The sequence below is a fragment of the Acomys minous genome (assembly GCF_964271855.1).
Source record: "Acomys minous genome assembly, chromosome: 3".
Classification (NCBI taxonomy): Eukaryota; Metazoa; Chordata; class Mammalia; order Rodentia; family Muridae; genus Acomys; species Acomys minous.
In genome coordinates, this window is record NC_140485.1 from 71,358,982 (window position 1) to 71,386,675 (window position 27,694).

Sequence of the window (27,694 nt, forward strand, 5' to 3'; positions counted from 1 at the left end):
CTGAAGAGAGATGGAGAGCAGCAGGAGAGCTGAAGAGAGATGGAGAGCAGCAGGAGAGCTGAAGAGAGATGGAGAGCTGAAGAGGGATGGAGAGCAGCAGGAGAGCTGAAGAGAGATGGAGAGCAGCAGGAGAGCTGAAGAGAGATGGAGAGCTGAAGAGGGATGGAGAGCAGCAGGAGAGCTGAAGAGGGATGGAGAGCAGCAGGAGAGCTGAAGAGGGAGGGAGAGCAGCAGGAGACAACGGAAAGGGAGACCCCAGTACAGAGGAAACAGTAGTCAACCATGGAATGTCCTCAGTTGCTCTGTCAGCATTCTGTGTGAGTCTTGAAGGGGCTCTGAAAATACCAGCAGCCAGATCCTGGCACCTACACCAGCTGTTGGTACAGAGCTCAGAGGACTTCTGGTGACTGCTGTCATGCTTTTTGGTTCCAAACAGTTATGCATACCTCTGCTCTGAGAGACACCACCCGTGCCTCCTAAATCTGCTTCAGTCCAGCCATGTGACCCAGGGCTTTTCATTCTTGCCAATAATCTTGGCTAGTACTGGTCCAGAGCGGTGTGGCAAGCTGACAAAGCCCCACAACAGGCTAGACCAGAGAGGACGCCGAATATACGGAGTTAAGGTGGACAAACATCTGACTCCAGACACTTAAAGTGTGGAGAAGCTGGCGGCTCTGTTGGGCAGAGATGGCCAGGATTTGGGTGCAATGCACTGAGTCGTGGTGCCGGTGCTGTTCCCAGCCTGTTCTGCCGTGTGAATAATGGCCAAACAGCAGCTAGGGGAAGAGGCTGTTTACTTGAGTTTAAACTATTTATAGCATCAGCAATCTGCACATATTTGGATGACAAATCTCTGGGCTTCAAGTGAGCCGAGCTTTGCTCCTGGACAATTTCAACAAACACATTCCCTCCCCACGCCACCCCCAGGCCCCCCAACACGTGTTGCCCTCAGGATGTCTAACTTGAGTTGCTGAGCTTCTAAAGATTATAAAAAGAAATCACATTTCAAGAGCATGTGGCTTTTAAATTCATCTATCTATGGATTTGAAATACATAATATTTCCTTTAAGGCTTAAATCATAAATCCCAATCCATGCACATTTTAACAGCATTCAAGGACCGCACAAACTGACAAATATCTGAATGACTATAGTCAGCATGTTCTGTGCTGCTATCACGCTGTCATGCCCAGCTCAAGACCCACACAGAGAACATTGCTTATGTCACAGTTTGTGTAGGAGGATAAAGGTTTTCAGAAGCGATCCACAAATCTGTAATCGCATAGGCGTGCCAAGCAAATAGCAGAAGCATTACCCACCGAGTGCAGAGCAGAAGCAGGCAGTGCGTGCCGGACTGCCAATGCCCTTGGAGCTCACTGCATACCACACAGGAGAATGGTGGAGCTACAACAAAAAGCAGGCAGAACCTTCTGCAGCTTTAACTCAACAACAGGAGTCTGTTTAGAAAAGCTAGCTACCTCTAAAAGCTGTTTTGTTTTTAGGGCTAGGCATTGTCTAGAAGAGAGAAAAATGGTTGTTGTTAGGTCTATATGCAGGGTGGCTATTTATGTTGGAGACGTGCAGGGCCATCACACGATGCATCCACCAAGAAGAATGCTAATGACATTCACTCTAAGACGAATGGAAAGGCACCAACAAATCTTGAATTCTTGTTATTGTTTTGTTTTGTTTTATTTTGAAACAGAATCTTACTACATAGCCTGGCTAACCTCCTGCCTCAGCCTCCTCCAGGGTGCTGAGATGAAGGCATACATCACATGCTCAGCTTATATTTACTGTATAATGTTGAGGATGAGACTCAGGTCCTCAGGCATGCTAGGTAAATGCTCTACATTTGCAGCCCTAGCTTTCCACAGGCACTCTTGGCCATGTGACTCTCAATGTGGAAATTTATCACACAAAGACAACGAGACAAGAACACCTAAGTAGATGCATTCATTAGTAGCACAATGTTTATAAAGCAAGCATTGGTGACATGTTTACACAAGTCACCAGCTAGCCACAAATGTCAAGTCTGCTGATTTGTGAATCAAGGGTCTCATCTCAGAGACTCAAAATTAAATGAGATAATTCAAAGTACTGAGTTCATAGTTTATATTTTATTACTATTCCAAGAGCCATTTACATCTGTAAAAGGACACACACACACACACACACACACACACACACACACACACACACACACACACTTCAGACTTGCTAAATGAGGACATCTCTAAACAGAGATTATTCATTAAATTATGTACTTCCACAAGACCTTAATTTTTATAAAGTGCAGGTTAAGGCTATTTCTGTGAAAAAAGTAAGTCATTACTCTTAGGACAGGAGGGTGGGAGTGGAACTCAGGGGCAGAGCACTTGTCCAGCACCCACAAGGCTCTGGATCTGATCCCCAGCATCGCAAACAGAAAAACAAAGAGAGGATGGAGAACACAACACTGAAGGAACATAAACAGAGGAGAAACAACTTGGGGACAGGCACTGGAATTGACTTAGTAGATCTCAAAACAAAACAGCTCTTTGAAGGGCGGTGTGATGCACACCTTTAGTTCCAGCAACTGGGAGGCAGAGGCAGGTAATCTCTGGGTTTGAAGCCAGCTTGGTCTATATAGGGACTTCAGGACAGTCAAGGCTACACAAAGAAACCCTGCCTTGGAAAAAACAACAAAATCAAACAAACAGCAAAATGCACAGTTCCTCCTGGGACTCAAGAGACGGGTCAGTGAGTGGTGAAGGCACCTCTACCAAGATGACAATCTACACATGCGTGCACGTATGCGAGTGCACACACACACGTAACAATGTTTTGTTCTAGGTAAAAACAAGATCTCCAAAATATTTACAGGTCCTATCCACTAGTAACAAAGAGCATTAGTTAAAAACCAAGCAAAACTACCTAGGGGATTTATTAGAATGGCTTCACAGACTCCAAGAAGATCTTACAACATATATCCAACAAAGAAGCTCTTTGTAATCTTCTCTCCTGCTAAACAAGCATCTGTCCAACGGCTGGATCTCACGGCCGAGCACCACTTGAGTTGCTCAGCTCTACAAAATGTAATAGAAATAAAAGCTGCAGGTTTCAAAGTAGCTCCGCAGGGCACGGGAGGAAGAACTGGAGTTCCAGGGTCAATCTGTGTGTTATAAACAAGAGAATGAACAAGGAGCCATAAGGATGGCAGAAACCTGGGGCCCCATCCTGGGGCCTCAAAACCACCAGCCAACAATACTTCAAGTGCTTTTTAGTGATTGTGCTCCCTGCTCTGAATGAAAATCAGAGGAGGAAGATAGTTTCAACTCAGAGCTGCCAAATTAAGGAACAGAGAAAGGTAGCTGGAGAGCATAGCTCAACTGGAGTGCTTACTTAGCCTGCAGCTTCACCCCCAAATTACAAGAAAGGAAGGAAGAGACGTGAGAGGGAAGGAAAGGAGGGAGGGAGGGACGAAGGGGGAAGGAGGGAAAAAAGCAAACAGAAGAGAAGGACTGAGGTGACCTAAAGAAGTGCACACCACACTTTCTCAGGAAATCTACAGAACCCTAGAGAAACTTCTGCAAGGCATGAAATCAGGGGTCTAGATCTCAAAGTGCTAGCATACCTAGATCATAGACTTTCTTTTTCAGTTATTTGTTTAGTTTTGAGACAGGGTCTCATGTAGTCCAGGCTGGCCTTAAACTTGTTATGCACCTGAAGGTGGCCTTGTACTTCTAATCCTCTTGCCTTCACCTCTCAAGAGCTAGGACTGCAGGTGTGGCCTGCCTTAGCCCATTTATGCAGTGTTGGGAATCAAATCCAGGACTTTGTGCATGTTAGGCAAGTACTCTACACCCCCAGCCCTCGGATATTTATCTAGTAAGTGGGTTCAAGGGATAAATACGTGATGGTCAATTCTGATCTCCATCTTGACTGGATTCTGGTTTGGTTTCTTTTGTTGTTGTTTTTGTTTTGTTTTTTTTTTTGTTTCTGTGTAGCCTTGGCTGTTCTGGACTTGATTTGTACACCAGGCTGGCCTTGAACTCACAGATATTCTCCTACCTCTGCCTCCTTGAGTGCTGGGATTATGTGTATGCGCCATCATGCCCAGCTCAATTCTGATTTTTTTATTTGCCTGGATTCTTCAATTCGACTGGATTAAGACACAACTGGGTAATGAATGAAGCCCACTCACTACTCTCTCTCTCTCTCTCTCTCTCTCTCTCTCTCTCTCTGTGTGTGTGTGTGTGTGTGTGTGTGTGTGTGTGTGTGTGTGTGTGAATGTGTATGTGTGCGCGCGCGCGCGCCTGTATCTGTGTGTGTGTTTGCATTTTCAGAGACAATTAGATCTTGAGTACTCCAACCTCAGGAATGGTTTAATCCCTTGATGGACTCTAATATGATAGTATTATTGGGAACTAGTGAAAGGTAGGGGTGGGGGCTAGTTGGAAATAGGTCACTGAGAGCACAACCTTGACACTGTTGGCCTGGCCATTTCCTGTATTCCCACTGTTTCCTGCATGCTGAGAATAGCTAACCTTTACCACACACTCTTACCATTACCATGTTCTGCCCAAGTGCAAAGGGCCAAGCAACCATGGACTGATCTGAAACTCTGAAATCCTTCTTCTCTTGTGCAACTAATATGCACAAGTGTGTGTGTGTGTGTGTGTGTGTGTGTGAGAGAGAGAGAGAGAGAGAGAGAGAGAGAGAGAGAGAGAGAGAGAGACAGTCAGTCCTCTGGATCAGTGAAATGCTTTCCTACTTTGCAGTAATTGTACAGTATGTATCCCTTCGGGAATCTACGGAAAATGTGTATTTTCAATGGAATCTGATAATCATCTTCAGGTTTGTCACAGATCATGTCCAGGAACTCTCAGACTCTTAAGAACACTGCAACAGTTTTGAGGGACATTGCTTGTTGCTGGTAATAGGTACCAAGCCACTTGTAGTGTATACTAAAGGCACCACAGTACTACCAACCTCCACTCATTCACTTATAAACATGTGCTGGGACCAAGTACACCAGATCCCAAAGACATAAGATAGATGCAGTGCGACCCCCTACAGGGTTAACAACGGACTGAGGGAGCAGAAGAGCAAACAGACCTCCACCATATGGCAGGACCTATCAGAGCACACTCATCAGACTGACCTCACCCCTCAATTTCCTCTTTGGCTCCAGGACTTAACAACAGGTGGAAATGATTGACAGGAATACTGAATAGAAAAGAAAGCAGTAAGCAGTCCAGAAGCTGTAGTGCCATTGTTAAATACCCAGCCTACTGGGCCTGCAGACTATTGGAGTCTATGTCTATTTAAACATATCGCAAAACAAGAACAAGAATAGGTTTCATGGGGCCGAGAAGCTGCATCAGTCCATGAAGGGTTCAGATCCTCAATACCACCCTTAAAGGAAGCAGCCAGGGACAGAAGTGCTTGCAATCTGGGTGCTGTGCTTGATGCAGGCTGGCCTTGAACTCAGAGATCCTTCTGCTTCTGCCTCCCAGTGCTGGGATTAAAAGTGTGTGCTAAAATGCACGGATTCAGATATTCTTTAAATGGTACCTCAAGAAAAAGGAAGGCAGGTCAGAGTTCAAGGCCAGCTTGTTCAATATATCGAGTTCCTGGACAGCCAGGGCTACAGAATAAGATGGCACTTCAAAGCAAAACCAAGTGGTTGGTGAGATAGCACAGCAGGTAAAAGTCCTTGCCACCAAAATGAGGCCCTGAGTTTGATCTCTGGGATCCATATGGCAAAAGAAGAGAACCAACTCTTGCAAGGTGCCCTCTGATTTCTACACTGTGGCACATGTGTACCCATACACACATAACATATGCAAACACATGCACAAATAATAATATATAAAATATACATGAGGCTGGAGAGATGCCTCAAGTTAAGAGGACTTCCTGCCCTTGCAGGAGACCCAGATTCAGCTCTCAGCACCCACATGGTGGCTCATAACTGTCCAGAACTGATTCCTGGGGGATCTGACACTTCCTGGCTTTCACGAGTACCAGGCATCATTATAGTACATATATGCAGTCAAATTACTAATACACATAAAATAACTAAATCTTTTTAAAAGAGAAAAAGAAACTGATTTCCTTTAATCCTCATAGCTACTTTCTGAGCATTTGTCACTATTTTCATTTTACAAGTGAACAAGCAAAAGCTCCAAAATGTTACTTGTCTAAAGCGATGCATCTTTTAAGCAAAGAAATCAAGTTGGCTTTCTAAGCTTTCTTGAGATTTATTTTTATTTTATATGTATTGGTGTTTTGCCTGGGTGTGTGTCTGTGTGACTGATGCTGAGGGAGGCCGGAAGTGGGTGTCTGATCCCTTGGAACTGGAGTTACATATGGTTGTTAGGCACCATGTAGGGGCTGGGAATCGAAACTGGGTTTCCTGGAAGAACACCAGTACTCTTAATGACTGAGCCATCTCTTTTAAAGTTTTAGTAACATATCACCTACTGTGTGTGTTTGTGTATGTGTGTGCAGACATGTATATGTGTGGAAGGCAGAGGACAATTTTTGAGAGTTGGTTCTCTTCTTCTACCATGTGAATCCCAGGGAGTGAACTCAGTTTTGGCAACAAGTACCTTTACCCACTTAACCATCTCACCCGCCCAAGGGAACACTTTAAAAATTACATGTGGGGCTGGAGAGATAATTCATTGCTTAGGAGTGCGTACTGCTCTTGCAGAGGCCTGGAGTTCAATTCCCAGCATCGACACCAGGAGGCTCACAACCACCTCTACCTCCAGCTCTAGGGAATCTGATACTCTCTTCTAGATTACAGGGATACCCACTCACAAGTACACAGATACATTTGCAGGTGCAGATGCAGATACGCACGCACGCACACGCACAAGCACTTTTTAAAATTAAGCTGGCAGTGGTGACACATGTCTTTAACCCGAACACTCTACAGAGGCAAAAGTTGGCAGAGGGACTTACATGGTGGAAGGAGAGACCTGCTCTGTGAATTTGATGCCAGCCTGTTCTACATAATAAGATCCTGTCCTTTTAAAAAATTACATGTTCATGTACATTGCAGAGATTCTGAGGTGACAAAAAAAATCTTTTAAGGAAAAGTTAAAAGGCAGAAGTGAAAAAGCAAGGGTCTTCGGAGGGCCTGAACGAAGTGAGATGCTTACTCTCCCCTTAAGTCTGTCTTCGGGTGTTTTGTTTTTGTAGTTGTTTGTTTTTGTGGTATTGAGACTGTGGCCCCTGTGCAACTGAGACAGATCTCCATCACTGAGTTATATCTCTAATCCTTCAAAAAATAGTCAGGCATGGTGGTGGTGCATGCCTTTAATCCCAGCACTCGGGAGGCAGAGGCAGGTGGATCACTGTGAGTTTGAGGCCAGCCTGGTCTACAAAGTTAGTCCAGGACAGCCAAGGCGACACAGAGAAACCCTGTCTCGAAAAACAACAACAACAACAACAACAACAAATGTGTGTGTGTGTGTGTGTGTGTGTGTGTGTGTGTGTGTGTGTGTAAAATGTTCTTTTAGGGCTAGAGAAATGGCTCAGTGGTTAAGAGTACTTGCTATTCTTGCAGAGGACCTGGGTTCAGTTCCCAGCACCCACATCAGGTGGCTCACAACCCCGTAGCATACATACTTACACGCAATAAATAAATAAATCTTTAAAATATGTATTTATTTGGAGACATAGTCTCACTACATTGATCAGGCTGGCCTTGAACTCAGTCTCTATCCCAACAGGCCTTGTACTTTAAATCTGCCTTGAGCTCTGAGTGTTGGGGTCACAGGCCTGAACTCCAAGCCTGGCAAGTCTTCTCATTCTCTCTGATGTTTATTTCTATGTGCTTGTATTACTTTTATTGTTTTGTTCAGCTGTCAAAACGAGAGAAGGTAAGTGCTATCATTACAAGACCTCAGGGATGGATAAAATATAAATGTAAATTTCTAGAGAATGAAAAATCAGCCTTATCATGGCTAGAGTGGGTGTTCTGCTTTGAATGTGCATTATCAGAGATTTCTTTTTAATAATAACTCCTGGCATTGTGGAAAGAACCAGACATGCTAATTCATAACTATACCCAGTGCACTAGAGGGTGAAGCAGGCACACTGCTATCAGCCTGAGGCCAGCCTGGGCTAAAGGATGAGGCCTTGTCACAAAACCAACAAACAACAAAATAAAAAGATTAATTTTGTCTTGGTCTGCTAAGGCAGAGTCTTGCCCTACAGCTCAGACTGGCCTGTGACTCACTACAGAGCCCAAGGTAGCCTCCAACTCACCTTGTGGCCAAGACTATCCTTCAGGTAATGATCTTCCTGCCTCCTCCTCCTCCTAAGTGTTGTAAAGCTGGGTCTGGTCATGCACTTCTATAAGCCAGTATGCCTACAGTGACAACAGGGAACTCTCTGAGCCAGTTAGCCTTGTTTATACATCAGTGAATGAGACCCCTGCCTCAAACAGGGTACAAGGTAAGAACTGACACTGTTGTCCTACCTGAAACGGTCCTCTCTGTGGCATGTGTGCCTGCATTCACACACACATGAATACATACATGTGGTACCAGCTGGTTATTGTGGTTTTTCGGTTTTTTAGAAAAAAAGAAGCTGGGCGTGATGGTGCATACCTTTAATCCCAGCACTGGGGAGACAGAGGCAGGCGGACTGCTGTGAGTTCAAGGCTAACACAGAGAGACAGAGAGATCCTGTCTTGAAAAACCAAAAAAAAAAAAAGAAAAAAAAAAGAAAAAGAAAAGAAAGAAAAGAAAGAAAGAAAGAAAGAAAGAAAGAAAGAAAGCTGAGCAGCCCTGCATCTCTCAATGTATTTTAATTTTAACAGAAATGGAAGCACTTCAGAGGCCAGGCATGGTGGTGCCCACTTTGAGCTCATGGAAGTGGGAGAAGGATCACAAATTCAAGAAGTTCCAGATCAACCTGGGCAACTATCTCAAACATCCAAAACTCAGACCCAATATTGCGTATAGCAACACAGAGGATAAATTTATACCCTTCCCTTCTTTAAGAGCAACAATGAGGCCAGGTGGTGGCGGCGCATGCCTTTAATTCCAGAACTCGCACTCCGGAAGCAGAGGCAGGCGGATTGCTGTGAGTTCAAGGCCAGCCTGGTCTACAAAGCGTGTCCAGGACAGCCAAGGCTACACAGAGAAACACTGTCCTGAAACAAACAAATCGAACTGTCCCCTTCCTAAAAACACTCTTTGATAATTTGAAAACAGAAGAACACCAACAAAAACAGCTGAAGCTGGTGGAGCTCAGTGGTGTAGAACAAGAGTCTGGTCTACTTCAAGCCTTGGGTTCAACCCCAGTGGGAGTTGGGTCAAAGAACAGAAAATATTAACAAAAACAGCGGAGTGCTACTATGCTAGTGATTTCTGGTAGCACATCAAAAACCCTCATCTTAACACTTAAATGATGCCAAACTTGAGTAAATCTACAGCTCAAAACCTACCAATGTTTGTACACTTAGTTTTAAAAGGAAGACGGTCTCATGTGCTACAGACAAGAGAAACAATCAAACCCACAGTGACTCTTATCTGCTTTGTCAGTGGAGCAGAGAGGAAATCCCTTCTCTGTACTGAGTCTCTCCCTGTCCCTTTGTCTTTCTTTCTTTCTTTCTTTCTTTCTTTCTTTCTTTTTTTTTTTGTTTGTGTGTGTGTGTGAGAGAAGGGGGGTGAGAGAGAGTGTGTATGTGTGTGTGAGGGGAGATGAGAGAGAGGGGAAGTGGGGGGGTGAGAGAGAGTGTGTTAGAGAGAGAGGGGAAGGGGTAAGAGAGGGAGTGAGAGAGGGGGCAGGGAAGAGAGGAAAAGAGGTGTGTGTGTGTGTGCGTGTGTATCATGGCACACCTGATGGATGATGGAGGTCAGAGGGTAACTTGAGGAGTTGGTTCTGGTCTTCTACTGTGGACACTGGGGATTGAACTCAGGTCTTCAGGTTTATACAGCAAGTGCTTTTGCCTACTGACCATCTCAAAAGCGTCTTCATTTATGAGACTTTCTTCAGAATGCAAGATCCATGGAGGCTTTTCAAGGATACCTTGAGGAACAATCCTGCTGTGCTCAGACACTTAGGCTCCTATAGAGAGCATTGAGAGGTTTGTCCTCAAAACCCTGACTGACGGCCAAGAGGCCGCTGTGCTCTCAAGCTGAGACTCCCTGCCTATCCAGCAGCAATGCCTGCCGCCCCAAGCCTCCACCCTGTCTCCCATAGTCATATCCCCAGCTTTTGGCGGGCAGTTGGTAGTAATGCTGAGCTCCTTCCCACTGGCCTCAACATCAGGTTAACTCTGGGCTACCGGTTCCATGGGTACATGCATTGGCCATGAGCTTTCTGCCATAAACAAACTTTACTCAGCCACTCAAATGCTGGCCTCCAGTTCTCTTTGTGACCTGACCTCGCTAATGCCTGCAGATGGATGTGTGTCCAGAGTAACTCTGCCCTTCTGTCACGTCAACTCTTTTCAGTTCCTCCCAAAGCAAGTCATGATTTATTTAGTCTAAACTCCTTTGACCATGCCACCCCTACCTTTACCCTTTCTCCCAGTTAAAGTGCCACCGGCCCGTCAGCGTCAGCTTCTGAGCCTCCTCCCCTCAAAGCCTTCTTCCCTCACTTCAGCCACACACAACGTCGCATGTGCAGGCCACAGTGACACCATGCTCCCCTTTACACTTATAAAGCACGTGGGTTGGGGTGTAGCTCAGTGGTAGAATGCAGTCCACGCATGCAAGAGGTCCCGGGTCCTATCCCCACAACACTGCAGCAGTATCAGTCAAGGGGTAGGCGGCAGAGAAAAGACAGGCATACTCAACTGTCAGGCCGTGACAGCAGGCAGCGCTTCTGTTACCCACCGCTGCTGCGGCCCTGGTGGTTAGCGTGTCTCACATGATCAGCAGAACACACTGAATGAATGATAAGTGAAGACAGAAAGATATTTAGTCAGCCTGCTCTGCAAGCCTTCCCCATTTGGTGTCTCTGATACCCTGTCAGAAGTCGGCTCTGTGGTCTTAAGGCCAGCGTGAGGACATCAAAGTCCTGGCTCCAATTCCTATCTCAAAGGAGGAAAATCCCAAGGACAACAGAAGTTGACAGCAGTTTCCAGAGTACAGGATGGTCCTCCTTGTCACCTATACACCTCTGCCACTTGCCCAGTCACTCAGCCAACTTGTCTAGGCAAAATTCTATGTAATATGTTTGGCTACATGGTCACAATGGCTCTACCACGGTGGCATAAAAACTTTAGTCTGTCCTGAGACAAAAATCAATGATAGTTTTCAACTTTGTAAAGTAAAAAAGAAAGAAAGAAAGAAAGAAAGCTAACTGAATTCCCTAAAAATTCCCTCCCAGCAAGATCATTCTGAGGCAGTGGGAAGGAAAATGAGGGTGAGTCAGCCTGAGTCAAAGCGAAGAGAAAGCGCTTCTGGTAAACAGTTGCTCTTTTCCAGACAGGATTAGGATTACCCAAACCTCACTGCTAAAAATACACAGATAACAGGTGGTATACATTATATAAGCACTTCCAAAACAGAGACTCGGCCACCGACTCTAAAAAGGGAACAGTTAATCAGTCAGCCAGGCATTCCTGAGCCTGATTCTTCTTGGAGAGGCCCCAAGAGCAAGCAAATGTTTCCACTGAAGCGATGAGGAGCCTAAGTGCCCCAGCGCTCTCCATCCCCCACAGCCTCTCTCTTCACAGCCATGGCGCTCTCAGCTAGGCTACTGCACTGGATCTCTGAAGAACTTGCTCCCTCCTGCTGGGGATCGAACCCAGGTCCCTCCAGATGCTACGGAAGCACTCCACCACTGTGCTATCCCCTCAGCCATGAGACAGGGCCTCGGCATGAAGCCCACACAGCCTGGACCTTAGGCCTCAAGCCATCCTACTGTCACAGCCTCCTCTTTTTGTTTGTTTTCATTTATCATTCCTGTGGGAGGCATGTGTCACAGTGTGCGTTTTGTACATGAACTTTGTGGACAATTTTGTGCAGACAGTTCTCGCCTCTCATCTCAACGTGTGTTCAAGGACTGAACTCAGGTTGTCAGGCTTACATAACAAGCACCTGTAACTGCTTAGCCCTTCACTCAACTCCTGCCACAGCCCTCCAAACGCTGGGGTTACAGACATATAAAGGGTTCACTTCAAACAGAACGCTTCATCTGACTGTAACTTCTGGGCCAAGGTGAAGGAGAGGGTGGGCCCAGTAAATTTCAAGCTACAAAAGCTACAGGTCCATCAGAGCATGCTGACAGCGAGACCAGGTGCCACATGGTGCCTCCTTCTAGCTACAGCCAAAGCCCAACACACAGTCTTCGTTTCCTTTTCAATAAACCCACCACTTTGCCTGGATTCCTTCCTGGAGGGATCCGTGTGATAAAATCAGCAGGAGATATTTTAAAGTCCACATTTGCCTCCCCAGGCTTCCTCCTCCCAGACACCCACACGTTCTCATTGTAACAATAAGTTCCTCCTGCGGCCCTCTGCCCTCTCTCCTAACTATTCTCTCTCTCTCTCTCTCTCTCTCTCTCTCTCTCTCTCTCTCTCTCTCTCTCTCTCTCTCTTCCCTTCCCTTCCCTTCTCTCTTCTCTCTCACAGATGGCTCTGGCCACGTCCAGTCTCTGCTCTAAATTCTTCCAGATGCCTCTGGCTAGTCTCTCTTTAAAATAAAAACCTTCCTCTAAACTATGGCATGGACCGGTCATGTTGGTAATTTCTTTTTTGTGCCCCATCACATACATCTGGTGCAGAAATCTGGGATTTGGTTCTCCTAAGGTATTACTTACTTGTTTCTGCTGGCTTCTGCCACCCAAATATCATATTTGACTCCAAATTCTAAAGTCTGCATCTTTAGCTACTTCTCCCCCACGCGCTGTAACCACTTGTTTCTCCTAGCATGCTCAGCGAGTGTCGTTTTGGTCTCTGGCTCCCAGAGCCTGCTCTGCCCCATCCTGGGCACCCATCACACGGAAAGTCTCCCTGTGAGTCTGCGGTATGGCTCTCCTCTGTGGTTCAGAGCACTGCTCTGCTAAGGCACTTACCCTCCCTCTCCTGGAATCCTCCTTCTGGTGGAGTTCCTATTCGTGCCCTTTTCCCTGAGCCTCTCTCCCACTTCCTCTTGGCTCTGCTTCTAAAGGACGTCTCCTTTCCTGCTCTCTAGCCATGCGCTCTCTCAGTCGGCATTGGGGGCATCAACTCCTCACCTGCCTTCTCTAAAGTCTTTTCCTCTTCCCACACAGACATTTCACTAAAGCCTCAATGTCTTTCTGCAAAGGGTTTGGCCCAGTACAGCTCAACGACAAGAAAATGGCATCCTTCATTTCCAAATTCAAGGAGATTATAACAATTATTGCTGTTGCATAAGCACATGATCTCAAAATCTCTTCTCTCTAAGCCTTCTCTGCTCCCTGCCCCTGTCTTATCGCTGAGCCTTCTTTGCTCTACTCGCTCTAATTGCTCTCTCTGATCGTAAATTCAGTTTTACAGGGACTCAAATGTCTCTTGAGGATGGACAATATTAAAAATTGTCACATGCTGTTCTACTTTATTTTTTTTTTTAAGCTGGCTCCGGAGTTGAGTTATGCATGGCCCTCCCTCTCCAGACCCAAGCATGTTTGTTTAGACATTTCCTCTAAAATCTCTGTCCTGGGTCAGGTGGGCCACCTTACTCTGTGACAAAGACCAACAAAAAAGAACAGCCTCCGCCCCACAAAAGACACTGCGTGCTTTAAAACAACTAAAAAGTAAACTATTCCCCAAAGGGATTACTGCTGCTTGTCTCATCGGCCTCCACTTGGTTTTGTTGAATGCTGGAAACACCCCTCTCTCCCGTCACTAAACCTTTTGCTAAAATATAAACTTTCTGTATCTCAGGATTTGCAAATTCATTGGCTGTGGATTAAAAATCCGTAAAATCTATGACAAAAAAATTATCTTAAATTATGTAAAAAAAAAAAAAAAAAAGAAAAGAAAAGAAAAGAAAAGAAAAGAAAAAGGCTGGAGAGATGGCTCTGTGGTTTAAAGCAATTGTTGCTCTGACAGAGAACACAGGTTCTGTCCCCAGCACCCTGGTGGCGTTTCACAGCCCCTTCACCTCCAGTTCAGGGGGATCTGACACCCTCTTTCAGCCTCCAAGGGCACCAGGCACATGAGTGGTACACATGTAGACACTCATACATACACATAAAACATTTTTTAGGTTGTTTTTTTAAAAAGTTGATAGTTTAGGGCTGGAGAGTTGGCTCAGTGGTTTAGAGTACTGGCTGCTCTTCCAAGGGTCCCCAGCACCCACACAACAGTTCACAACTGTCTGTAACTTTAGTTTCAGGGGGTCCAACACCATCACTCACACATACAGGCAAGAAGAACACCAATGTACATAAAATAAAAATAAACCAATCATTAAAAAAAGTTGATAGTTAAAAAATCTATACGTAGGTAGTCTTTTTATTTACTACAGCATGCTTGTATGTAACTTGGATTCAACTCTTGTTAAAAAATAGATCTGCTATAGCATGCTACTATATATGTAACTTGGATTGGATTCTTGTTTATGAAAAATAGAACTTACAAAAAAAAGAAAAATAGAACTTACAAACAACAAAAATGTCTAAGGTGGTGGTAAAGGTCTACTCAGGATAAATGACTTAGGGATATATGTCTAACCACTCAAACTAATTTATATATATGTATGTATATGTATGTTATGTGTGTATATATGTATGTATACATATGTATGTATATATGTGTGTATATAAATATGTATGTATGTACGTGCATACATATGTATATAAAATGACTAAAGTTTATAAATTCCTCAGGCCATTCAGCTAACGAAACCTGACTTGAAGATTTATGTCTAGCCTCTTTACCTTTGCTAACTTGGTTAAGCTTTAGCTATTTGTATAAACTGAGTAACACAAAAACTGTAAATAGATGAGAAAAATAAGGTTCCCAATGTTAAAGAATCTTCTATTCAAATATTTAAGGCTCAAACTTAACAATAAAACTATAAAAATCATAATCCTTTTTTTTTCTTTTTGGTTTTTTGAGACAGGGTTTCTCCATGTAGCCTTGGCTGTCCTGGACTTGCTTTGTAGACCAGGTGGGCCTCAAACTCACAGCAATCCACCTGCCTCTGCCTCCCGAGTGCTGGGATTAAAGGCGTGCGCCACCACGTCTGGCTAAAATCCTAATCTTATAAAACCTATTAACTTGTTGTAAACTGTTAAAGATAATTAATACGCGTTAAGTTAATGACCTTATACATGGTCAAATGCTTTACTGTGCTCAGAACTATGCTTGTAGCTATGCTAAGTACAAATGTAATTCATTTACAGGGACAAGCTTTAGCCCTCTCTATATGTTGTCAAGAGCCTAAAACAAGTAACTAAAAACAAGTTAAGTTTGTTTAAAGTCAGGTATCCATAATAGTTTAGATCAGTGGTTCTCAACCAGTGGGAGTGACCCCTCCAGGAGCCAGGACCTCTTTACAAAGGTCGCATGTTGGCTACCCTGCACATCAGGTATTTACATGATGGCTCAGAACAGTAGCAAAATCATAGTTGTGAAATAGCAATGAACTATGAACTCTGCCATGACTTCCCCATAGGATGGGCTGCAACTCTCTGGGACTGAGACCCAAAATGAAGCTTGCCTCCCTGTCCCTGTCAGTATTTTGTCACAGCAACAAGAAAAGTAAAAAATACAGCTGTGCTGCATCCTGATCATGAAGACGCTGTATAGCTTTTCAAGATGTTCTTATTACAGGAGACTAAGAAAGGGGACACAGGGTTGCTCTGTCACCTCTTACAACTGCATGTGAGTATACAACTAAACTGATTTTTTAAAAAGTTTGCCCTGGCTATGGAAAGAACAGATTTATCTATATGTACAATATTTATACATATAAATCTTTTTTTATACATATAACTCTTATAAGGGGAAGAAGCTAAGTATCGCACCTGTAATCTCACTTGAGAGAATGAGTCAGTAAAACTGATTCCAGTTCAGTCAACCTGGACTACAAACTCAGTTCCAGCAGTCTACAGACTGAGACTGTCTCAAAAACAAAACAAAAGTCTAAGGATATAGCTCAACACTTGGCATAGTGCCTGCCTAGCCTGCATGAGGCCCTGGGTTCAATTCCAAGCATCCCGCAAGCTGGGAACAGTACTGTACATCTGTAAACACAGCACTCAGCAGGTATAGGCAAGAGGTTCTAAAATTCAAGATCATCCTTGCATACACAGCAAATTCAAAGCCAAGGCCAGCCTAGGTTATACGAGACTACACACACACACACCCTGTAATGAGTTCAAGGCCAGTGTGTGCTATGTAGAAAGACCCTGTGTCAAAAGCTAACCAGCTAATGTCCTGGAAAGAAGACTGCCTTCTACTAAGACAGCACTAGAAGATAACCAGAGATGATTTGCACCAGCGCCCTTGAAAAGAAGTGTCAACCACATACACCGAAGACCCAGGGAAAAAGTCTATTGCAGGAAACGAAGAGTTCTACTTGCCAGTGTGGTTAAATGGTGGCTTGAGGTGCTGCTCTTTTTTTGAGATAAAACTGTATCATATATTTGTTTGTTGGAGTTTGGGGAGTATAAAGTTGGGGTTTAATCTCCTTGAAGTTTATAAACCATAAGATGGGATGAATCACAAATGCTAAGAAGGCCAAACTTATGCTAGCGAAAACAACAATCCAATGTTTAAAATGTCAAGCCTAAACAGCAAGTAGTTGTGTGTGTGTGTGTGTGTGTGTGTGTGTGTGTGTGTGTGTGTGTGTGTGTGTTTTTAAGACATTTTTAAGTTTTAAGACTTCCTGAGAATCTGGGTCTAGTGCACTGGTTTTCTGTGACCCAGGGGATGTGACAGCTGACTGTCCTGCCAAACAAACATGCAGACGTTTATTAGAACCATCAGGGTTAGTCCATTTTTCTTCCCACGGAATCAAATTCTTATCTGGGACAGATAAGTCTGTGTGTTTGGAAGAGTGTTCTGCATAATCAGAATTCTTTGTATCTTGGAAAAGAAAGCATTTTGTTTATAACTCAATTTTCATTTAAAAGAAAAATAGACTAACTTATCTATGAAAATCCTGGCTTTGGGGAAAGTAACACAATCATCTGTGGCTTATGGAGTGATTTTTAATTAGGGGTTGACAAATGACTGTGAGAAATCTGGACAAATAAGAATCGTGTTTATATTCCAAAGATGGTGAAACAGATTCTGCTATAAAATTTTCCCAACACTGCTCCTTAGCCAAGGACCACTTAGGAAAATTATTTTTATTCCTTTATCAACTTGGTTGATAAGAATTTCAACTCCAGTGCATATATGGACAAACTATAAAGTGAAAGTGCTTTAATAATAAACATTTTAGCAGGGCTTGGCACATGTCTTTCATCTCAGCACTTGGCGGCAGAGGCAGGTAGGTGGATTTCTGAGTTGGAGGCCAACCAGGGCTACATAGTAAGAATATGAATAAATATATATGAATGAAAGGAAGGAAGGAAAACAAACATTTAACCAGGCATGGTAGTGCAGCAGCAGCAGCAGCAGCAGCAGCCCAGCACCCAGGAAGCTAAGGCAGGAAGACACAGTGAGACCAGCCTATTCTACATAGGGAATATGAGACCCTCCAGCCATAGAGTGACTCTACCTCACAAACAATAAGACACGCCTTTTACAAATAAAAAAAGAGAAACCTTACTGTGTTATAAGGTTTATTTGCTGGGCTGACAAATAGATCTGGGGGTGAAGCTCATGAAGTCTCAGAATGAAAAACCATACAAGGCACTAACTTAACACCCCAAAACATTCCAGGGTGATCCCCTCAGGGTCAGAATACTATGGAGAACTGTCCTTAATGTTAATTCAGAGTAGATTTATGACCTGTGATGTTCTCGTGGGTTAGGTGGCTACGACAATCTTAGTAGCCGCATTCTCATACAAAGGAACTGTAGCTTGGAAAGAGTGGTGCCTAAGGTCACTCACTAGTTGAGCACCTCAGCTGCCACGCTTGCCTTTCTCCTGCTGTGTAGTGATGATCACGGTGCTAACAGCAGTGGTGGCACCTAAGTCACACCCTCCATGCAGTGGGCAGTGTTCTTTGCACTTCCGTCTGTCAACTCAGGTAGTGCTCACAATAGTCTAAAGGCAGGCTAGTCTTTCTGTGGGCCACCAGTCTCCTCTTGGTCCACTCGGCCCATCTTACATGCCCTGCATCTCTACCATGGAACACTTCATCTCAAATCATAATTCATTCTAAAATATTAGTAATGATTGAAGCTAGATGGTGGATAATAGGGATTAATTTACACTATTTGCTCTTTTGTTGTTTAGGTTTGAAATTAGCTTTAAAACATTTATGTTTTTCCCCTAACGTAAAATCTGACCCACAGAAGAGGCAAGATGACCAGCCTTCACTAACAATGAACTCAAAGACAGTGTTACTGAAGAGGGCTCTGAAGTAAAAGAAAGGGGCCTTGATTCATTCACTAGTTCCAAGACCACAACTGATCACCAATTATGTATAAGCTAGGTAAAGGTCCAGTGAGGAACTCCTGTCCTTACACACACACACACACACACACACACAGCAATAGCAATTATAGGAGGGGACTGGTCATGAGAAATGCTGTAAAAAGCAAAGCTCGGAGTGCTACAGGAGTTAGAAATAAAGGAAATTCCATTATACAGGACTCTCTGGGATAGTCCAAACTTTTGACACATCAAACTAATTATTTAAATTCATAGAAGGACAGGCACTAAATGGCAAAAGAAAAATCGGGCCTGGAAAGTCACATTCTCTCTCTTATGGCATTATGGTGACTCACAGAGAGAAATTAGGGGTAGGAATTCTTCTGCAGTCTTTGGATCAAAACAGAGATTAGAGAAGATGTGTACATACATATGTGAATGTATGTGTGTACACAGTAAGTGCTCACACATTCAGAAGCCAGAGGTTTTGTGTGTGTGTGTGTGTGTGTGTGTGTGTGTGTGTGTGTGTGTGTGTGTAAGACAGGGTCTTCAGTGAACTTGGAACATGCCAATTCAGCTAGACTGCCTGGGCCAGCAAGGCCCAGGGATTCTCCTGTCTCCGTGTCCTTAGAGCTGAGATTACAGACATCCATGGCCACAGCCAACTTTTACACAGGTGCTAGGGATTGCACTACAGTCCTCAATCTTATCAGGCAAGCATTTTACTCACTGAGCCTTCTCCTCAGCTGACATTTTTCTTTAGGATTTATTTTTAAGGGGCTAGAGATGCTCAGTTAAAAATGCCTGCTATTCTTTGACTTTATAGCTTTCTTGTGCCAGACAGTGCTATTCAGGCTGCTGGAAAAGAAAAGATAGTCATGATTTCACCTAGCACCAGGCCCTGCATGCTACAATACCAACCTAGTACAACAGTGGCATGGCTGTTACAGAGGCGACCAACCACTTTCTGATCGGATCTGAGGCCTGTTCCACAGCAGGGAGCTCATGACTGGTGCTATAAACCTGGTCAAAAGCTCGTGGGTGGAAAGATCATAGGCTCTACAGAGAAACCTATTGTTTTTGCTAAATTTTTCATGTTGTCAAACTGTCTTCTAAATATGTCTATCTACACATCTGCCCTCAGCCTTAGTCAGAGACTCGGTACTAGGCAGTGGTTGATGAAGGGACTCATAACTGTCAAAATGCTGAGAATAAGTGACCATGCGTACTGAGCCAGTACTGAATGGACACCCTTATCACACTCCCACGCCCAAGGTCTGAGAGACACTGCAGAAGAAAGGAAAAAAGAAGGTAAGAGCTAGGGGAGAGGGAGGGCTGTTGGGAAGTGCTGTCTTCTGGACATAACATGGCTTTTATAGTCATGAATTCACTACAGCTGTGGATAAATGCCTAAACCCTGCACAGGAACAAGGCAACAAGACAGACAGACAGACAGATACACACACACACACACACAGAGGACAGGAAGATGAGGGGCATGCTGGGGATATTAAGGGAGTGGGAAAGGGGTAGTTGAACAGGATATACACTTATGAAATTGTCAAATATAGCTACACAGAGAAACCCTGTCTCGAGAAAAAAAAAAAGAAAGAAAGAAAGAAAGAAAGAAACTGTCAAATATAAATGAAAGATTAACTTTGCCCTTGACTGCACCTACTCTGTAGAACACAGATACTGCCATTGTTGAACAGTTTTTCCAAGAACGAATCACTCTGAACAGAGAAGCTGGGAATCCTGGTGGAGAAGCTATAAGCATCAAAAGGCACAAGACAACATCACTGCACCAAGGTATCTTTTTCTAAAAGGTATATGAAGTCGCTCTCCAAAAAGTACTTGAAGAATAGGGGCTCAGAGTGTGGCTAAGTCGGTAGAGGATGGCCTCCCGAGTGCTGGGATTCCAGGTGCCAGCACAGTCAGCTAAGATTTGTGTATAGTTTTAATTACGTATATATGTGTCTGTGTATGAGTATGGCTCCTCTGGAGTTGCAGTTAAAAGCTGTTGTGAGTTTCCCGACATTGGTACTAGAAATCAAGCTCAGGTCTTCTGGAAAAGCACCATACACTCTTAACCCTTGAACCCTTTTTCTAGCTCAGACCCTGAGAGCTCCCATTTCCATAAATGCCCCAGTACTTGGTAAGCAGAGGCAGGAAGATTAGGAGTTCAAGGTCATTCTTGGCTACAAACAAAGTCCCAGGCCAGCTTTAGCTGCATAATACTCTATTTAGAAAATCGGAGATAATAATAGTGTGGTGTGGTGGTGTATGCCTTTAGCCCAAGTACTCCAGAAGCAGAGGCAGGTGGATCTCTCAGCGCAAGACCGCTTGGTCTAATAGTGAAATCACGAAAGCCAAGGCTACAATAGTTAAGACTATAGTAGTAATAGTAGTAGTAGTAGTAGTAGTAGTAGTAGTAGTAGTAGTAGTAGTAATAGTAATAATAATAATAATAATAATAATAATAATAATAATAATAATAATAATAATAATAATAATACCACCACTGAGTAAAGGATTAGTTCCCCAATGAACATACAACACAGACACAAGGTCCTTACCTTTTTCAGGAACTTGTGTTTCACAGAAGTGTTAATCAAAAGAGCCAAAACACGGAAACAACCCAAGACTCCAACAATGGAGACAGATGGATAAGCTAAATGCTAGAAGCACAAATTAAGTATTAGTCACCTTAAATTAAGGAACCAGGCTTGCTAGCACATACTGGTAAGCTCAGCATACAGGAGCCTGAGGCAGGAGAATTACCTTGAGTTTGAGGCTAGCTGGAGCTACATAGTAAGACTGTCTCAATAAGAGGAAACTCTGACATATGAAAACAAGGCTGAACTTTGAGGACACTATATGTTAAGTGAAATAACTGAATCACTAAAAACAAACTGAGTGAGTGACTTTAAGTGAGGCATATGAGGGAGTTAAAGCCTTAAGGAAGGAAGGAAGGGAAGGAGGGAACAAAAGAGGGAGGGAAGAAGAAAGGAAAGTAGAAAGGAAGGCAGGTAGGTGGCTGTCAGAACTGAGGGGGAAGGAAAATGGAGGTTGTTTAATAAGTATAAATGTAAGCGTGGGGAAAGGCTGGGGTGGTGGCTTAGGAGTTAGCAGCACTTACTGCAGGCAGACCTCAAGTTCAAGGCCAGCCTGATCCTCAGAGCAGGTTCTGGGACAGCTTGGGCTACACAGAGAACCCCTGTCTTAAACCCCCTCCCCAAAAAGTATTTAGGTATTTTGCCTACATATATGCTTGTGCAAATGCCAGAAAAGTATCAGATTCCCTGGAACTGGACTGGAGTTACAGATGGTTGTGAGCCACCAAGTGAGTGCTGGGAACTGAACCTGGGTCCTCTGGTAGAATAACAATTGCTTTTCTTTCTTTTTTAGGGGGTGAGGATTTTAAGACAGAGTTTCTCTGTGTAGCCCTGATGTCCTGGAATGCACTCTGTAGACCAGGCTGGCATTGCACTAAGAGATCTTCCTGCCTCTGCCTCCCAAATGCTGGGATTAAAGGTGTATGCCAACAGTATTTTTAGGTTAACCTCTTGAATTATCTCAATATATATAATATGGAAGGTACAGAATTATACCATCTAGGCAGTGACTAAGAGTAAAAGCTCTGGGCTAGAGAGGTGCTTCTTGAGTAAGGGCACTTGCTATACCAGCATGAGGACCTGAGTTTGAATCCCCAGCACTCACATAAAAAGATGAGTGTGGGGCTAAGAGATGGCTCCAGACTAAGAGTACTTGCTAGTCTTACTGAGGACCAAGGTTTGATTCCCAGCACCCACATGATGGCACACAACTCCAGTTCTGAGGGCTCCTCATTGCAACTGGTGCACATACATACACTCAGTCAGGTACACAAACACGTATACATTTTTTAAAAAAGAGACAATCATAGGTGGGCATGCTTGTAACCCTAGCACTGTGGTGGATGGAGAAAAGTGAATCCCTAGGGTTCTCTGGCCACCACCCTAACTCTAAGTTCAGTGAAAGACGGAGAGTAGTAGAGCAGAAAAATCATACTTGCACACACAGGTGTACACACAACACACACATAAAGATTAAATGCTCTGGACTCAGCAAACCAAAACACAGGACCCAAATATAATGTGATCTGGGGTAAGCATTTTACCACAGTTCTCATCCATAAGCTGGAGGTCATAACAGGGCCTGCCCCACAAGGTTTTTATAAAGATTCGATTAGTGAGGGATTGTAGAGCGCTTGCATAGAACACTCAAGGCCCTCAGTTCAAGCCCCAGCCACCCACCCCACCAAAGCAAAAGCGCATGGGCGGTGGGTGCTCAGCATACTAGTTCAAAAAGGCCTGCTGGTGAAAGCATGCCTTGCTCTCCACACTAACAGCTTCTAGCTGTGGCTGCTGCCTTCCACCGGTGCACTTCTGTTGGCAATAAGCTCTCTGCCTCAGCCTAATCACTCCACCTTCCAGAGAAAGCCGTGCTGTGGCGTTTCCCTTCCATTCCCAAGCCTTCTCAGCCTTTCCCTCTCACCAGCTCTATGCCAACTGCATTTAAGCTCTCCCCCATGCTTTAAAAAAAAAAAAAAACCCTCCCTTACTCCTCCCTCGCTCCAGGCTTCTCCCTCCCTCCACAGGCGCCCTTCTCAGAGCTGCCTACACTCTGTCTTCTCACATCCCACTCTTACCTCAGCCCACTGATACACCGAGCCTTTGGAAGCTGGGACATTATAGATTCCGCCCCCGCCATCTCATCACATCTGCTCAGTCAGGTCCCTAGTGACCTCTGGGACTTATTTATTCCGATGGCACAATCTAACTTTAACTTCTCCTACTTGCCACCTCGGTGGCATCTGGCAAAGCTGACCTCTGCGTTTGTCTTCCTTATGACACCCTCTAGGTCTTCTCTTCCAGAGTCACTTCTTCTGGTGTCCCCTAAGTGAATGGTTCTTCCGAGAGTGTGCAAAGCAACAGCCCTCAGACCTGGGCCCTTTTGGAATCTCTCATTATCTTTCAGTATTATTTGGGCTATTTTGGGATGAGCGGGGGAAGGGGGGACTGCTGAGACAAGACCTAGCTGTGTATGTAGTCCAGGCTGGCCTCCCGCCTCAGCTTCCTGAGTTCTGGGGTTGCAGGCGTGAACCACCACAGCTGCTCAGTGTTAATATTCCACTTCTAGCTGTAGTGAACTCCTTTCACCTCCGTAAATAAATAAGGCCCAGTGTGGTGGCACACCTTTAGTCCTAGTGCCTGGAGGCAGAGGCACATAAACCACTGTGGGTTTTAGGCCAGCCTGGCCTACAAAGCAAGTTCCAGGCCAAACAGGGATACAGGTCTCACTCAGCCCAGACGAGTCTTGAACTTGCTATGTAGCCTCTTGCCTCCACCTCCCAAATGCTGGGGAGATAGGCAGGTGCCACCATGCTGGGCTCTGTGACATTGCTTTTGAACGTGTTTAAAAGACTGTCCCTTTACCATTCTCACATCTCTCCAGACAGGGCTACGTCACACTACTTCCTCCTCCCCAACCTCCAAACTAGACTGTATTCACCTGACCGGAAGCACCCGAGCAATGGCTCCCATTACACAGCACGTGCCGGAGAGAGGCAGCATCTCCTGACTCGGCTCCATCTCCATGGTGAGGACCAGCCTTCTCCTCACAGTGCTGCACAGTGCCTGGCACCTCATCCTCGCTATGGCTTAGATGTGGTTTGCATGTATCTCCCAAGGATTCATGTGTTGAGAGATTTTATTTCCACCGTGAGGGAGGCGGTGGGGGAAGGCAGTGGAAACGGTGTCTAGAGACGGGGCCTTTGGGAAGGAATCAGCACTAGAAAAGGTCCTTAGGTTGGAGTTCTTGTGACTGGATCCTGGGACTTTGTGAGAGAAGGCAAGAACACCTGCTCGCTATGGGCAAGGGTCACTTGACCCCCAGCACCACAAAAAGAGGAATCCTAAACTCCCCATCTTGTAATATGCAAAACTCTGAGCCATCTCAGGAGTCTGCTGTAAGGGAGCCATGGTCAGAGGTGGGCCCCAGGAATCTATGGAAGTATAAGCCGAACAACCTCTTTTCTTTCTAACACTATCCAACCTCAGGTATTTAGTTGTAATAATGAAAAAGGGTCCAAGGAAACATTCTATATATTTTTTTCTGAGTCACCACAAATAACTGGCTGCAAAGTGAAAAATAAGAGTGATGAGACCAAAGAGGGTGGGAAATCTACTACTGATGAAACATGTGCGCACACACACACACACCTGATTAGAATCCTCTGCCACCTCACACCTGTATTCTAGAACTCAAGAGGTAGAGACACACAAGGGTGAGGAGTTCAAGGCTAGCCTTGGCTACACAGCAGCATCAAGGACAGCCTGGAGGCCACAAAATCCTGTATAAAACAAGCAATTCCCTTGAAGGCTCCTAAAAATAAAAACCAAACTTCCTAAAACTTTACCCCCTCACCCCCACCAAAAAAAAAAGTCTGCTGGGAGGAACAAAGGCTTCTCAAACGTCGAGTAGAGACCATTTCTACTTTTCAGATGCTCTTCCAGGCTGAAATTCTTAGGAGATTCTCTAGAAGTTGGGCTGTTTCCTCAAGGCTCTGTCTTCCTAACACCGGGCATGTCACCAGCCTCTGTCTTCTGGCCAACACAACTGCAGGCTTCAAAATCTCTTTCTGAAAGTAACCTCTCTCTGACCACCCCTCTCACCTCTGAAGGTCTACAACTGCCTCCTCTATATTCAGTACCCGCAGGAGTACGTGAAAAACCATAGCTCAAATTACACCAAATTCCTGCCCATAGGTCGGGTTCCTACGGACAGGAGTAGGGTTCCCTAAGGACAAGATGTCTCATTCACTTTTTTTTTTTTTTAAACCGCTGGCGATCAGCCCTGGCCCTGGTTCTCAATAAATACTCAATGATGCCCCTCGTAGTAGTACCAACAAGAAAAGCTCCCACGTATTGGGGATTTTAACTAAATGCGCTTTGTGGTCATCTTATAAGACAGGTAATAACATTATCCCCATTGTGCAGGTGAGAAAACTGACGCAGAAATAAGTCCAATTTCGCCGACCCCCCCCCCCCGACTCCCAAAGAGCGACACACGTATACGTTCTCTTCAGTTCCTAGATAACCCGCGAGGAACCCTCATGGAAAAGGAGCTTTTTAAAAATTATTATTTAAAAGGAAAACTTTAGAATGAGGCTGGAGAGACCAGTAAGAATAAAAGCCGAAAGCGCACCCACCCGAACGCGCCTGGGGTCAGAGGCCGTCGCAGGCGCCAGCTCACGGGCCCAGGGGACAAAGGTCCGGCCCTCCGTCCTTGCCCGGCGTCCCCGCGGCCCGTCCCTCGCCGGTAGCCTGGTGGATCGCTCCTCTCCCGGCCGTGGCCGCCCGCTCTACCGCCGCTTACCTGCCGCCTCGTCGCCTCGCGGAGCCCCGGCCGCCGGCGCGAGCGCCTCCCCGGGGCCGCCTGGCGCCCGCAGCCCGCCGCCGAGCAGTTGCCTAGGCGACGCGGCTGCCGAACTCCAGCGTCGCTAACACTACGGCGGCCCGGAAGGGACGCGGTCGGAGGCGGCGGTGGGAGGAGGGGAGGGAAAGGGGGTGCGGTTACGGTGCGGGTGCGGGCGGGGGCTAGGCAGCCGCGAGCAAAGGGCATAGTGAGGAAAGCCTTCCTGAGGCTGGGCCTTAGCTTTCCGGAGAGGTGACGCGATGGAAGATGGGCTTAGGAACAGCGAGGCTATTGATGAGGACTTGTACCTCGGGTGCTGCTCGTGCCTCAGTTCGCCTTTGCCACTCGAAAGGGATTTGTGGAGTAGAGGGGCCCTTTAGCCCAAGTTTGCTAGGATGGTAATATATAATTTTTGGTTTGGTTTTTGTTGTTGTTTTAGGTTGTCTTTGGTTGGTTGGGTTGGGTTTTGTGTTTTCTTTTTTTTTTCTCTTTCTTCCTTTCTTATTTTGCTTTCTTTCTCTTTTCCTTTTTCAAACAAGGTCTCAGTGTAGCTCAGGCAAGCCTTCAACTCAGCCTGTTCATGAAAATGACCTTGAGCTCCTTTATCCTTCTGCCTCCTACCTCCCAACTGCTAGAATTACAGGCGCGAGCCACCAGGTCTAGCTTTATTATTATTATTATTATTATTATTATTATTATTATTATTATTATTATTATTATTACTACTACTACTACTACTACTACTACTACTATTATTACTATTATTACTATTACTATTTCTTCTTCTTCTTCTTCTTCTTCTTCTTCTTCTTCTTCTTTTCTTCTTCTTTCTTCTGTTATAGTAGACATGGTAGTAGACACATGCTTGGTAAGTGCTCTACCACGGAGCTACAAGCCCAGCCCCTTGACCAGAAATAAAGACTAGAAAATTAATGTGGAGTGACAAATTCCTGTTATAAACTCTAGAAGGAAGGGTTATAACAAATAGTGAATAAAATGGTTGGGTTTGTTTGTTTGTTTTGATTTGTGTTTTGTTGGTGGTGGTTTTGTTTGGTTTGGTTTTTTTGTTCTTGTTTTCTGAGAACTTGATCTCCAGAATTAACTTCAGCACGGGAAATAATTGGCTTGTAAACAATACTTACATTTCCTAGAGAAAAAAAAAAAAACCCTGCAGATATACAGGGCTCTAAGCACAAAGGATGCTCCTACCTGTTGTGGAGTTCCAATCCACTGAGAAAAACCGAAGAATTAGACTCGATCAGAACTCAGATTAAATGAGTGTATTTTTTTTTATCATATATGCACAGTGTTTTGCCTTCATGTACACCAGAAGAGGGCACCAGATCTCATTATAGATGGTTGTGAGCCACCATGTGGTTGACTGGGAATTGAACTCAGGACCTCTGGAAGAGCAGCCAGTGCTCTTAACTGCTGAGCCATCTCTCTAGCCCCAAAATGAGTGTATTCTTACTGCTAGCAGAGGAATGGCAGCCTTAGAGCCGAATCAAGAAGGGTTTAGAAAAGTGGGCATCACAATTAGCCATGCTCAATGGGAGTCACACCTGGGTGATAGAACCGCTTTGCTCCCTTTGTTGTTTCTGATCCTTACTATTCAGATAAAGACCATCTCATCCTGGTCACAGAACCACGCGTGGCTTCACAAAGGCCAGCGCAAGCAGTTAATTACCTCCCAGCAGCAACAGCATTTTTCTTCTTGTCTCTTATAGGTGACACCTGCAGACCCTTAGGGTCTCAC

The 27,694-nt window shown here is 44.8% G+C and overlaps 1 protein-coding gene across 4 annotated transcripts in view; it reads right to left on the reverse strand.

Moving 5' to 3' along the window:
- Positions 1-26,038, reverse strand: part of PKIG (cAMP-dependent protein kinase inhibitor gamma) — a 69,607-nt gene extending 43,569 nt beyond the window's left edge. For 2 of the 4 annotated variants that reach the window (XM_084777219.1, XM_084777216.1), the window contains exon 1: positions 25,900-26,038. The gene's annotated coding sequence lies outside the window, so the exon portion shown is untranslated. The other 2 variants (XM_084777220.1, XM_084777217.1) reach the window with 1 other exon arrangement.
- Positions 26,039-27,694: the final 1,656 nt, after the last annotated feature.